This window comes from Grampus griseus, assembly GCF_964374135.1.
Source record: "Grampus griseus genome assembly, chromosome: 4".
Classification (NCBI taxonomy): Eukaryota; Metazoa; Chordata; class Mammalia; order Artiodactyla; family Delphinidae; genus Grampus; species Grampus griseus.
Window position 1 is genome coordinate 6,680,145 of NC_138997.1, and position 12,792 is coordinate 6,692,936.

Genomic DNA, 12,792 nt, shown 5'->3' on the forward strand with positions numbered 1-12,792 from the left:
CAATACCAGGTACGGGAACACTAATAGTCAGTGGCTGTCCTGCTTCTTGGTCCCCTACTGTCATGAGGCTCAATAGTCAGTTATGTTGAAGCCATGTCTCAAAAGCACTAAGCTATAGAGATGTGATTACATTTTGGCTTTAGGAAGATATATTTGTCAGCAGCAAAGAGATTGCACTGGAGTAAGTTTAGCATGGAAACAAATTAGGAAACTATTATTAAGAACCAAGAAATAGGTAATGAAGGCTCGAAAAAAGTCAGAGATTGTGGTAATTAGATACTTTGAGGCAGAATCAAGGCAAAGGCTTAATTAGAAAGGCAAAGCCAATAGGACTTTCCAGCTTGGATACAGGAATTGAGTATGTGAGTGTCAGGGTAATTCTGAGGTCTCTGACTCTTGTAGGGCAAGACTGTGATACCAATAACCAAAATAAAGCATTTAAGGACAATGCTGTTACGACTTGTTGACCACCTGCTGCACGTCAGGTTAAGTGCTTCATAAACATGAGCAGCTATACAAACTTGGGGATACACAAATGCTGGGTTTACTCATGGAACTATGAAGGAAAATGTACCTTACTGCCTGGTGTACACTGAATGCTTGTGTCCCCAGAATTCATGTGTTGAAACCCAATTCACAGTGTGAAGGTATTTGAGGTGGGGCCTGTGGGAGGTGATTAGGTCATGAGGGTGGAGCCCTCACAAATGGGATTAGTTCCCTTATGAAAAAGAACACTGAAAGCTCCCTCACCCCTTCCACCGCATGAGGACACTGCGAGAAGACGGCTGTCTATGCAACAGGAAGTGAGTTCTCTCCAGACTTGGAATCTGCCAGAGCAGTGATCTTGGACTTCTCAGCCTTCATAACTGTGAGAAATAAATGGTTGTTGTTTAAGCCACCCAGTCTGTGGAATTTCTGTTACAGCAGCTCAATCCACTATGACACTGCCTTTATGACCATGAGCAATTTTATTATGAAAAATAATATAAAATTCAAATACAAATTTCTGGGGCCCTCCCATGATCTTAGAAGAGACTCGTGCACGTGAAGAAATGGGAAGCTTCAGCTTCATTAGCTTCCTGGTCAATCCTCCTTTGCACAGCACAGAAGTTAAGGAGTTTTAGTTGCCTGCAAGATAATGCTGTGTGGAGAGTTGAAATGATGAGTCTGTATATTGAGAGAGATGGTCTTGGGAGTCATTGGTCATGGTTGAAACCTGGATAGAAGGTGAAATGTCCAAGTGAGAACATAGAGAGTAAGGAGAAAACGGGGCCATGGGTGGAGCTCTGTCGTAATCCAAGGGTTTAGGAAAGAATTGATAAAGACACAGTATATTAGTTTTCTATTGCTGCTGTAACAAATTACCACAAACTTCCTGGCTTAAAATAACACACATTTATTCCTTAGAGTTCTGCAGGTCAGAAGTCCAAAATCGGTTTTACTGGGTTACTGGGCTAGAGTTGAGATGAGGGCCAGTTTTTTTCAGAGGCTCTGAAGGGAGGCCGTTCCCCTGCCTCCTCAGCTTCTTGTACTCCTGAGCTTTCAGCCCCTTCCTCCATCACTCCAATTTCTGCTTGCACCATCACATTGCCTTCCCCCACTCTAACTCTGACTGCTGCCGAATCCTTCTGAGGAGGACCATTGGGACAACATCTGGCCTGTGGGTTAATCCAGTATAATATCCTATCTCAAGATCGAGCTAATCGCATCTACAAACTCTTTTTTTTCATAAAAGGTAACATTCACAGGTTCTGGTGATGAGGACACGAATGTATCTGGGGGCCATTACTCAGTCCACCATACATGGTCACAAAGGAAACTAAAATGGAGGGGGTAATAAAAAAGAATTTAAAAAAATGGTAAATGCAAGGAAAGAGGAAACTCAAGGATGTCTTAGTCAACTGTGTCTATTGACTGAGTTAAATAGAGACGTACATGGGAAAATACTGAGACAAAGGCACTAGATTTCTTAGTAAAGAGCTTTGCCAGGTTGGTTTCAAGCAGAAATTATATCTCAGCAGATTGAAGAGCAAACAAAGAGGAATACATAAAGTCAATAAGATAATTATTTCAAGAAGGGAAAGTGAAAGATTTGTTTAGGGAAGCAAGGGAACTCAGAGAAGATTTTTGCTTTATTTTAATTAAGAGTGAAGAGACTTGAGCATGTTTATACCCTTAAGAAAGAAGCCAGTGGAGAAGAGAGCCATAGAGAGAGGACGCAGAGAAATCCATGGGTGCATAGCTGCGGTACACCTAGCTGGTCATTGCTTTTTCAGTTAGTATTTCTGCTTCATTAATGAGAAAACAGCCTTGAATGGCTGAGTTGAGGAAAGAATGCGACATCAAGTATGATCATTCATACTGCAGTAAATAACTTGTGGACCGCACAGTCTTTAGTCTCCAAGATTATACTTTGGGATGCTTTCCTAAAAAAATTAATCATGAATTAATATTTGCACTCCCATGATCATTGCAGCGCTATTCATATTAGCCAATATGAGGCAACAACCTAAATCTTCATGATGGTGAATAAATAAATAAAACGTGGCCTACACACAAAATGAAATATTTTCAGCCTTAAAAAAGAAGGAAATTCTGCCATTTGTGACAACATGGATGAACCCTGAGGACACCATGCTAAATGACATAAGTCGGTCACAGTAGGACAAATAACTGCATGATTCCACTTACATGAGGTATCTAAAATAGTCACAAAGTCTGCTCATGGGAGCAAAGACTAGAACTGTGGTTGCCAAGTGCTGGGAGGAGGGGAAAATAGGGATTTGCTACTTAGCAGGTACAACGTTTTACTTATACAAGGTGAATAAACTCTAAAGATGCTATACAACATTATGCCCATACCCAGCAATGCTGTACTGTACACTTAAACATCAGTTAAGAGGGTAGATTGCATGTGAAGTGTACTTAACACAATAAAAACGTTTAATTCATCATGCCAAATATTCACTGCATTTTACTGCACATACTGCATTAAAATTTTATTACATAACTAAAAATATGTTTTTGTGGGAAAAGTTCTAAAGTACATATAAAAACAAGGAGGAAAATCTACTGTTACCATTTAAAGATCAAATGTTGTTAAAATTTATATATACCATATATATATATACCGTACGCCTTGTATGCACTTCTTTTTTTCATCAACATGGGATTATACTCTATAGTAACCGGATTGTTTCGATTTGCAATGTTTTATAAACATTTAAAAAAATAAATCTAGACCTGTTAATGGCAGCCTAACATACTGCTGTATTGCTGAGCCATAACTTATTTAACCAGTCCTTTACTCATTGGGCATTTAGTTTTGATTTTTTAATACATACCCAGTGTTGGATTAATATTTTTGTATAAACATCATTACACACTTGTCCTGTTTCCTTAGACGAGTTCCTAGATAGGAATCACTGAGTCAAATGTTATGCACTGAGTCAAATGTTAAGGCAACTGATTGCATACATATTGTCAAACTGTCCCCCAGAAAGGAGATTCATGTGGTTTCTATTAACACACCAGCTGCGAATGTCCACCCTTAGGAGTATCAGATCTCATGCAGCATTTACAAATAGAGCAGGGTCTAGACAGGGATGGTCTTAGTGTGAATCTTAATCTAATACTAATATTTTCCCCACTGTAGTCTTGGGCAAGGAATTTAACTTCTGCAGGTTCAGTTTCCTCTTCAGCAAAATAGAAAGAATAATAGTTTCTCTATCATAGGACTTTTGCCAGAGTTAAATGTGAAAAGAGAGGGAAAATACTTGAATGATGCCCGACTCAGAGTAACTGCCTGATAGCTATTATAAGTCTTCTTATCTGCTTTAAACTATACTTTTATTGATAGTGAGATCGATATGCAATTATATGCAATTATATAAATAGTGTCCATTTTTGCTTTTCCTTTTGTGACGACTTCATTTCCTTTGCCTGTTTTTTACTGGACTGTTCATGTTTGTTCTCATTGATTCATAAGTGATTTATAATTTAATGATAATAATCCTATATATGACATATATTTGACAAATATTTCCCAAGTTTGTCAGCTGAGTCTTAACTTAGCATTTTGTGATTATCAACAGAAGTGTTTTTTCAACTTTTTGTTATGAAAATTTACAAACACACAGAAACGTTGGAAGAACAATATATGAACATTTACCAATCAGATTCAACAATATCTTAACAATGTGCCACATCTGCTTTATCTATCACTTTACATTTTTGCTAAAACATTTCAAATTACGTTGCAGACAGCACACCACTCCACATCTACGTGCTTTAGCAGATACCTCCTAAGAATTGAGACGTTCTCGTACATCTACACCAATATCATCATCACTTCAAACTTCACGTACACCTAGTTTAGAAAAGTTTTTAGTTGTCTCATTAAAATTCTAAAAATAAGTAAATAAATAAGGCTGCTAGTCTTCAGAATCAAAGGAGATCTTTCAGTGACTCAGTTCTTCACTACTGTAAAATTTCTAGCAAGCCTAGAAGAAATTATAGATATCACAAGTAAAAACCACAAGATTTTACTTTTTTTGCACCACAGGTGCAGGGAAGAACAGGAGAACAGAGAATTCTCCCCAGGCTGTGAGCAGCCCAAGTCACCCTTGATCACCCCACTCTCTCTCTTTTCTAAATATTCCTCATAAAGTAATTCAAATGGGTCCAACAGCTCAACAAAAGAATGAGGGAATTCCTGGGAATGAGGGCCTAAAAGGCGGCTGGGGCACTTGTTAGCCTCATATAAACCTGAGTAAACAGACTGAATAACAGCTTGGAATATTTAGTTGAACCCTCCTTGAATCAGCCGGACATGCGAGTCATTCGTCTTCCGATTACCTGCCGTCTCCCAGGCACAAAGGTGTCTGCGTCAAACATTCACCCACAGAGCAGCCCTTCTTTCAACACGTCTTGGTGCAGTAAAAAAAAAAAGAAGGCTGATGTTCCCAGAGTTTTGCAACCACATATGCAATAAAGACCAATTTGTGTTTTTTTCCCAACCATTTATGCCTACGCAATAATTCTACCAGAAGAGGAAAATGTTGTCATTGAAATCTAAACCTAACAGTGCAAAATAGAGATGATAAAATGTGTGCTCGTTTGAAGTCTCTCCCTAATGGGACTATTGAAGTTTGGGAGGAATTCAAATAGTTTACTTTAACTACGACTTAGAGGCTGGCAGTCATTAAAGCCTGCAGAACTCAGCACCTGCTCAGTGATACTTAATGAAAAGCAGAAGCATCTCTCTTTTGCCATGGATTCAAACAATTTTAAATTATAACCAGTAATGGGCCTGAAACCCATTATGAAAAGTGTGGGCTTTTTGTGCCCTGGAATCTATATCATCAGCAACTCCTTGGAAACAAGAACTTTGGCCGTATCAGCAGAGAGGGAAGCAGGCGTCCACGGTCACCCTGCATCTAACCAGGCATCCACGAGGGCCCGATCCAGCCAGCCCAGCACCCAAACTACCGTGGGAGGTGTCGGTGGGTTTCCTTCTGTACCCAGCCACGCTCCTTCCTGACATTTAAAGTTCAAATTCTAGTCCAACATACAGATGCTTTTTCCACATCTTTTTAAAAATTTATTTATTTTTTTGCGGTACGCGGGCCTCTCACTGTTGCGGCCTCTCCCGTTGCGGAGCACAGGCTCCGGACGCGCAGGCTCAGCGGCCATGGCTCACGGGCCCAGCAGCTCCGCGGCATGTGGGATCTTCCCGGACCGGGGCACGAACCCGCGTCCCCTGCATCGGCAGGCCATCAACCACTGCGCCACCAGAGAAGCCCCTCCACATCTTACTGACTCATAAAAAAAATGCACAAATAATAAAAGTACTAGCTAATATTTATTTATTTATTTTTTGAGTTTATGGGCTCCCGTTGTGTAAACTGTTTTAACTGCATGACATGCAATAAACACACGACCGAGCTCTGTTAATCTATTTTCTCATTTTTCAGTATTTCACAGTGATTCTTTAAGAGACTACGGATAAGTAATAAACCCATTTAACAGGTAATGAAAGTGGGGCTTAAAGCAATTTCATGACTCTCTCAAGGTCATACAGGGAAAGGATCCTAGGTCTCATCCTGTACGTGACAGGATTGAGACTGTGACCGAAATTCTCTGTTAATCTGGTGCTTGTGCCGCCATCCTCTTTAGGTTTGGCTCACGTTAGTTCTTACTCTGCCTAGGTGGCAAGGCTCTGGGTATATCTACCCTGGGCGCCATCCACCCCCAGGGAAGGCAATCTGGAAGAGAAGGGCTGGAGGAAATGTAGGAACTGAGACGTTATTTGCTGTGGTCGAGAGTCAAATCCCCGCCCAATGGAGAAGAGAGTCAACGCCCCTGGCCACGGGAAGAAGCAAGAACACCCGGGTGACTCAGGGGAGAAGAGGACCGAGGAAATCTGCAAGCTGCGCTGCTGAGTTTCAAGGAGATGTCACCGCATTTCTGGAGGAGGACTGAGGCAGAGCTCTGGAAAGATGATCCTTAATAGTATTAATAGTAAGATTGTTAAGAGCCCTGGAATCATGAAAAGCTTCACATTACCCAGTTCAGTCTGTGATGCTATGTCCCCCTAGGTGCTGCCACCAGATTAAAAAATGCCTCTGTTTTGCTCGTTCCTCTGGTTGTCAAATCTTCTGTTCCTCCTCACAACTGCACACCACGACAGGCGACACAGGCAGCAGTGCTGAGGTTAATGGGCCATGTCATCAGGAATAAAGGGACTGTATGCCCTGTAGGTCCCACTCACACTAACTATGAGCCATTGCTGTCTCAACTTGACTGTCATTTAAAATGTAATCAGTAGTAAAAGCTAGCATCTCGCTCACCAGGCCCCGCACTGAGTGCTTGCTCTGCATTCTCATTTATGCCTCACTCCTTTCCTATTAGACTTGATCTCTGCTCACCGAGAAGAAACTTCAGAGCACACAGTCAATGTGTGGTGGAGCTAAGTTTTGCACGCAATCTTTCTGAGGCCAGATTATAGAGCTCTTTACTGTATTATACTGTCTTTATTGACGTAAATTGGTATATCTAAAAATTAAAATAAACGAAAAGAGAGAAAGGAATAGAAAAGAAAGAAATGCATAAATGCATGAGGGGATGTTATCTGCATTCTTTTGTAAAGGCAAATTCCATTCCCATGTGAAATATGCAGATGATGTTTCCTGCCACATATACAAAATGTCACTGTAAATGACATCAATAAAACATTTTCTACACTCCATGCATGTACGGCCTGCAGTTGGGTGAATGACGTATCCAGCTGGGTCTGCTGACCCAGCTTGTCTGGAGGAGGTGATGACTCCTTAGTGCTCTCCCCTGACTTGATTTCCACTGGAAAATAGGTATCTGCCCTTTCCGCTGCAACTTACAATGTCCTACTGTGTCTCGATTTAGTAACAAGCATCAAAATCAGTAACACAAAGAAGGAATGAAAGGTACAGGCATCAGTCTCTTGGGGGACATTATAATATATATTACTATCCACATTCCAAAGCTGAGAAGTGATGCTTTTCAAAGAGTGTTTATGGGTAAGTCTTCCCTGACGAGGACGATTTGAAGTCAGAGAGCGTGAGAAGGAATTACTGCCTGAAAAAATCAAAGATTATTTGTTTCTATTCCCTAGTTTGACCACTGCTATTGGGTTACTAGGTACTTCTAGACTGACAGTTATAGCCCATTTAATCAGATGGAAACGTTTAGAAATAAAAGCATAGACAGATGGCTAAATGTTTGGATTATTCTAAATCATGACATGCTAATGTATTTAAAACTTGACCTTCTTCAAAGTACCTGATGCCAAAATACTGCAGGCAGCCTTAATAGGAGAGCTATAAAGTTATCTGTTGTTTTTTAAAGTTAATGTTTGTTGACTATTTTGTGACAATAGCCACGTCTATTTCAAAATGCTTTACTCAATACACTTACTGGAAGACCCTTTTAAAAGAGAAATTATAGATCTATATGTTTAAGTACAACCCATGAAAACACTGAAAGAGTAAGGACGTCAATATGAAAACACTTTGCAAGGTAGATCTTTGTCTGATATGTAACGTTAACATTACCCAGGGTGAGGAGCTACCTGGGGAGATTTTAAAAAAAAGCCTGGGCTTCCCTGGTGGCGCAGTGGTTGAGAGTCCGCCTGCCAATGCAGGGGACACGGGTTCGAGCTCTGGTCTGGGAAGATCCCACATGCCATGGAGCAACTGGGCCCATGAGCCACAACTACTGAGCCTGCGCATCCGGAGCCTGTGCTCCGCAACAAGAGAGGCCGCGATAGTGAGAGGCCCGAGCACCGTGATGAAGAGGGGCCCCCGCTTGCCACAACTAGAGAAAGCCCTCGCACAGAAATGAAGACCCAACACAGCCAAAATAAATATAAAAAACAAAACAAAACAAAAAACCTTTCCTTCTGCATAAAAGTCTTGACTATATTTCCTCCCCTTCCCTTCAAATAATAGAAATAATATTGGCTCTTTTTCTTCTTGCATCTCTACAAATTCATGCTAGTCCTAAAAAATGATGAGCACCCTATACTTTTAGTTTTCTCTAAGTTACAAATTAATTTTCACATGTAAATTCCATAGAAGGAAATGTCTGAGAAGAGTGATGGTCAAAGATGAGGCAGTCAATTCAGTTAAGTCTGAATTTGTCCCTCACACACACACACACACACACACACACTCACACACACACACACTCTCACACACTGCCGAGGCATGCCTGACTTGTCCATCTCACTATAATCCACACATTTTGATAAGATCAGGATAAATCTCTTAATGGAGATGAAACTAACACCAACTACACGAAAAGGCACTTACATTTATCTTAGAATATGCTAGGACAAAGAAAAACAAAAACAGCAACTGAACCATGTATTAAGCCATTCTGGTAGACTCTTGTTCAATGAATTAAGGTTTAATTCACAACTTTATTTTTATTTATTTATTTATTTATTTATTTTGCGGTATGCGGGCCTCTCACTGTCGTGGCCTCTTCTGTTGCGGAGCACAGGCTCCGGACGCACAGGCTCAGCGGCCATGGCTCACGGGCCCAGCCACTCTGTGGCATGTGGGATCTTCCCGGACCGGGGCACGAACCCGTGTCCCCTGCATTGGCAGGCGGACTTTCAACCACTGCGCCACCAGGGAAGCCTCACAACTTTATTTTTTATACACAAATGAAAACTAGTGAGTAGTCCAAGCACCAACTTTAATGAGCTGGAAACCATGAACTGTTCTTTCCTAATTCTTTGACTATATATTCTACTCAAAACCTGGATTCTTTCCCAAAGGGACTCCATTAATTATGGGGAATCTTTTTTAAGTTTGTTCCTTTCCATTCCTAAGTTTTTGTTTCTCTCTCTAAAAATGCATGGGGCATATTATCCTAATTTGGAGGAATGCAATTTCATAGCAGAATATTTATTTTATAAATTATTCTGAGCTATCATTTAAAAAAAGTAAAACATCCAAAAATCAGGCACAATGTTTTTAAGGCTGTTTATTAAAGGACAGAAGTTAGTGAGACCAGCGCTCTCGTGTCTGACATGCTCTAAAGTACAAAACGATAGAACAAGTCAGTCATCAAATGTAGAGTGACATATTCATTAGAATGTGGGACAACGTGAGAATAAGAAGAATAGGGGAAAATATTTTTAAAGAAAGGAAGGAATACTTCAAAATTTTAACAGCAACTGTCTCCAAATGTAGAATTATGAGTCATATTTTCTTCTTTCTCATATTTTTTCTACACTCAGCTTTATTAAATTTAGGGTGGGTACAGAAAGAGCTATGATTCAAAATCCCAGAATCAGAAAGGAAGAGGCTCAGATGTTTTTCATTGGGAGTCATAAGGTAAGTTGCTCTCAAACATCCTGTATTTGACGTTTCTGTTGGTACAGGCAGCTTCCATGGAGAATAAGACAGGCGGTTTTGCCAACATGATAAAATAATAATTGAATTAAAATACTTGCTTGTGTTTAAACTCTAAGAATTCAGAGAAAGTAAAACTAAAATGTAAAGGCCTTTCCAACGTCCCTTCTGTAGTTCGTTATCTGAAAACCTGGACACAGTTTTTAAACCAAAGTAATTGATTCCTTCAGACCGCAGTGTTTTAGTTTCTCAGGGCTTACAAAAATCCCTGAGATGGGTACTGTTAACCTAATTTGTAAAGCACATAGATTGAAGCTTCACACATTTGCATAAATTAAACCTACCAGTCATTAATCCAGAGGTGACTTCTGTCAGTTGGCGGTTGTTCTCTGACTCTCTGGACATAAAGGGAGGAGATGGCATGTTTGAATGCTTCCCTGGGTCCGGCATTTTGTAATCCCCCAGACAGTTCTTCAGCACACAATGAGTGAGCCCTGGGTTGTATTCTCTGTTCTGTGCAGACAGTGACAGAGTACTCTTGTGGGATTTCACCCTTACATTTGTCTGCAGGCCGCGCAAATTAGATGCTTTCACAAAGTAAGAAAAATAACTTCCCAACTACATTACAGTATAAACATTTGCCCCTGAACTTAAAGTAGTTGAGTCATAAAAATGGTTTGTAGCCTGCGTGGTCAGAATACAGAAGCATATACAAGGAAGATGAAATTTATTCTGAAAAATATCATTTCCCAGTCTGGTAAAAGCCCTCAGAAATGTTAAATTATTATGAAATGTTGCAGAAACGTTAAATTATATTCTGCTTGTTCTTTGTCCTTTAATCTTTCTTTGCCTTATGATTATTAAAAATAAATTAGTTCCCTTATATGTATATATAATTTTTATTTATTTATTTATTTATTTGTATTTTGTTACTTAGAGTTAGGTTTTTGAACTTACGAAGGTTAGTATTTATGAACACCAATGAAGGTATTATCATGCCACATTATAGCAAAAGTCAAGGAGTTTCCTGCAGTGACAACAAAATCTTTACATCCTCCTTCTCCACACCCATAATGCACCCTGGTGTTCTTGTGGGGAAGCTTGGGTGTTCACGTGTGATTGACAGGGTGAATACAGAGCAGCAGTTGGCAGAGCTCAAGCAGAGCCTCTTTGCATTCATTCAGTTATTCATCAAGTATTTATTGAGTGACTACTATGTACCACGCACTGTCCCAAGGTCTGTGAGTCAAAAGAGACAACATCCCCACTTTCACAGAGTTTATATTCTAGCGGAGAGAGACTCACTAAACGAATATATTTTAAACATTTAAGAGCACATTTGAATATTCCAAAGATAAGAAAATAGGACAGTGCGAGAGCATATAACTAGAGGGAGTAGCCAAGACCAGAAGGAAAAGCCACTGTAGGGAGGAAACCTCCACCCTCTTAGGATCCCTGGCTGGGTCTGCAAATGAAGCTGACAGAGTCACAGGAGAAAAGCATACACGTTTATTTCATGTAAGTTTTACGTGACATGGGAGCCTGCTGAGGGAAATAGAGATGTGAAGAAACAGAGCAGTTCAGGGTAGTTCATGCTGGGTGTATAGTAGGCTAGAGAGTGTGGGCTCAGGGCCGTAAACTGGGGGAAATGGCAAGGTCTGTCTGTCAACATCCTTCTTGATGTCCCTTTGTCTTAGGAGATATGGATGCTTCTTTCCTCCAGGTATAGGGAGGGCACCTCTCAGATGAGGGTTTTATAACCTGCTTCATGGGAGATGGGAAGAGGGAAAGTCACAGTGACCCTCCTGCTGCCATTTTCTCAAATTCCTTCAGCTTAAAATATTCGACATGCCAGGTGCCACATTTTGGGGTACTGTGTCCAGAACCCCATCACTATGCCTGTGAAGATCTGAGGAAGGGAATTCCGAGAAGGGGGGGAACAGGTGCAAAGACCCTGCAGCAGGAAAATGTGTGGGTTTCCTAAGCCAGGGAACACAGCAAGGGGAAAGGAGGAGAGGGAAGCAAGGACGGGCCACACGACACAGGGTGTGGAAGGAACCGGTGCTACGTTAGATCTCCTTCTGAGGGAAATCTCTACCAAATGCCTCTCACCATTTATGACTTTGCTTCTGAGACTCAAAGGGATCTTTGTTCAAGAGGAGCCTCTTTTTTATAAGCATATTCTAGGCTGTTCCTTTGGCCACTGATAAAAGAAATTTTCCCATATTGGGGAGTGGAGAAGTCATTCTGGTTTATACATGAGTTAACTTGAATTTTATCCTAACTAGAACAGCCTGTTTGTGGCCTATCAAACATACATTGTACATCTGGTTTAATTAGTAAAGAAAAGGGCACATTGGGCAGAAGTAAAGCATGTTCATGTTAAAAGTAAAGATTAAATGTCTCCCTTCCTGGGACGTCAGTGCTTGTTCTTCCACAATAAGACTCCCTTCCCAGGTACCAAGGTAATAGTGACTCATTGTGCTGATGTATGTGCTGATCTGGCTTTTTCTGAAAACCTTGAAGGTATATATCCCTGACTTGTTCGATCTTCTTTGTTCTGAGAAGACATAAAACCGTACTGAAAACCATGCTTCCCTGGAGCAGTTCCTCCGAGTTATCTGACAGGCCGTCTTCCCGGCTACAGTCCTCAGTTTGACTCAAATAAAACTCTGTTCTATTCCTACCATAGATTGTTCGTTGACTCTTTTCGTTGACACCACTCTTACCCAACAAGCCCCAGCAGTCACACGAAGGATTAGTCTGTGTTTTACGTGATTATTTTCTAACTCCCTTTCTAAGCTCTTTAGTGTGAAAATTTTAAACATAAACAAAAGAAGAAAGAATAGTATAACGAACCCCATTTTTCAACAATGATCAACTAATTTTT

The 12,792-nt window shown here is 40.5% G+C and overlaps 1 long non-coding RNA gene across 1 annotated transcript in view; it reads right to left on the bottom strand.

Annotated features, from left to right (window-relative positions):
* Positions 1-963: 963 nt before the first annotated feature.
* LOC309822173 overlaps positions 964-12,792 on the bottom strand; it is a 51,772-nt gene continuing 39,943 nt past the window's right edge. Inside the window, exon 4 of the long non-coding RNA XR_014296715.1 lies at positions 964-1,216. This is a non-coding gene — a long non-coding RNA (uncharacterized lncRNA). The remainder of the gene's footprint in view (positions 1,217-12,792) is intronic.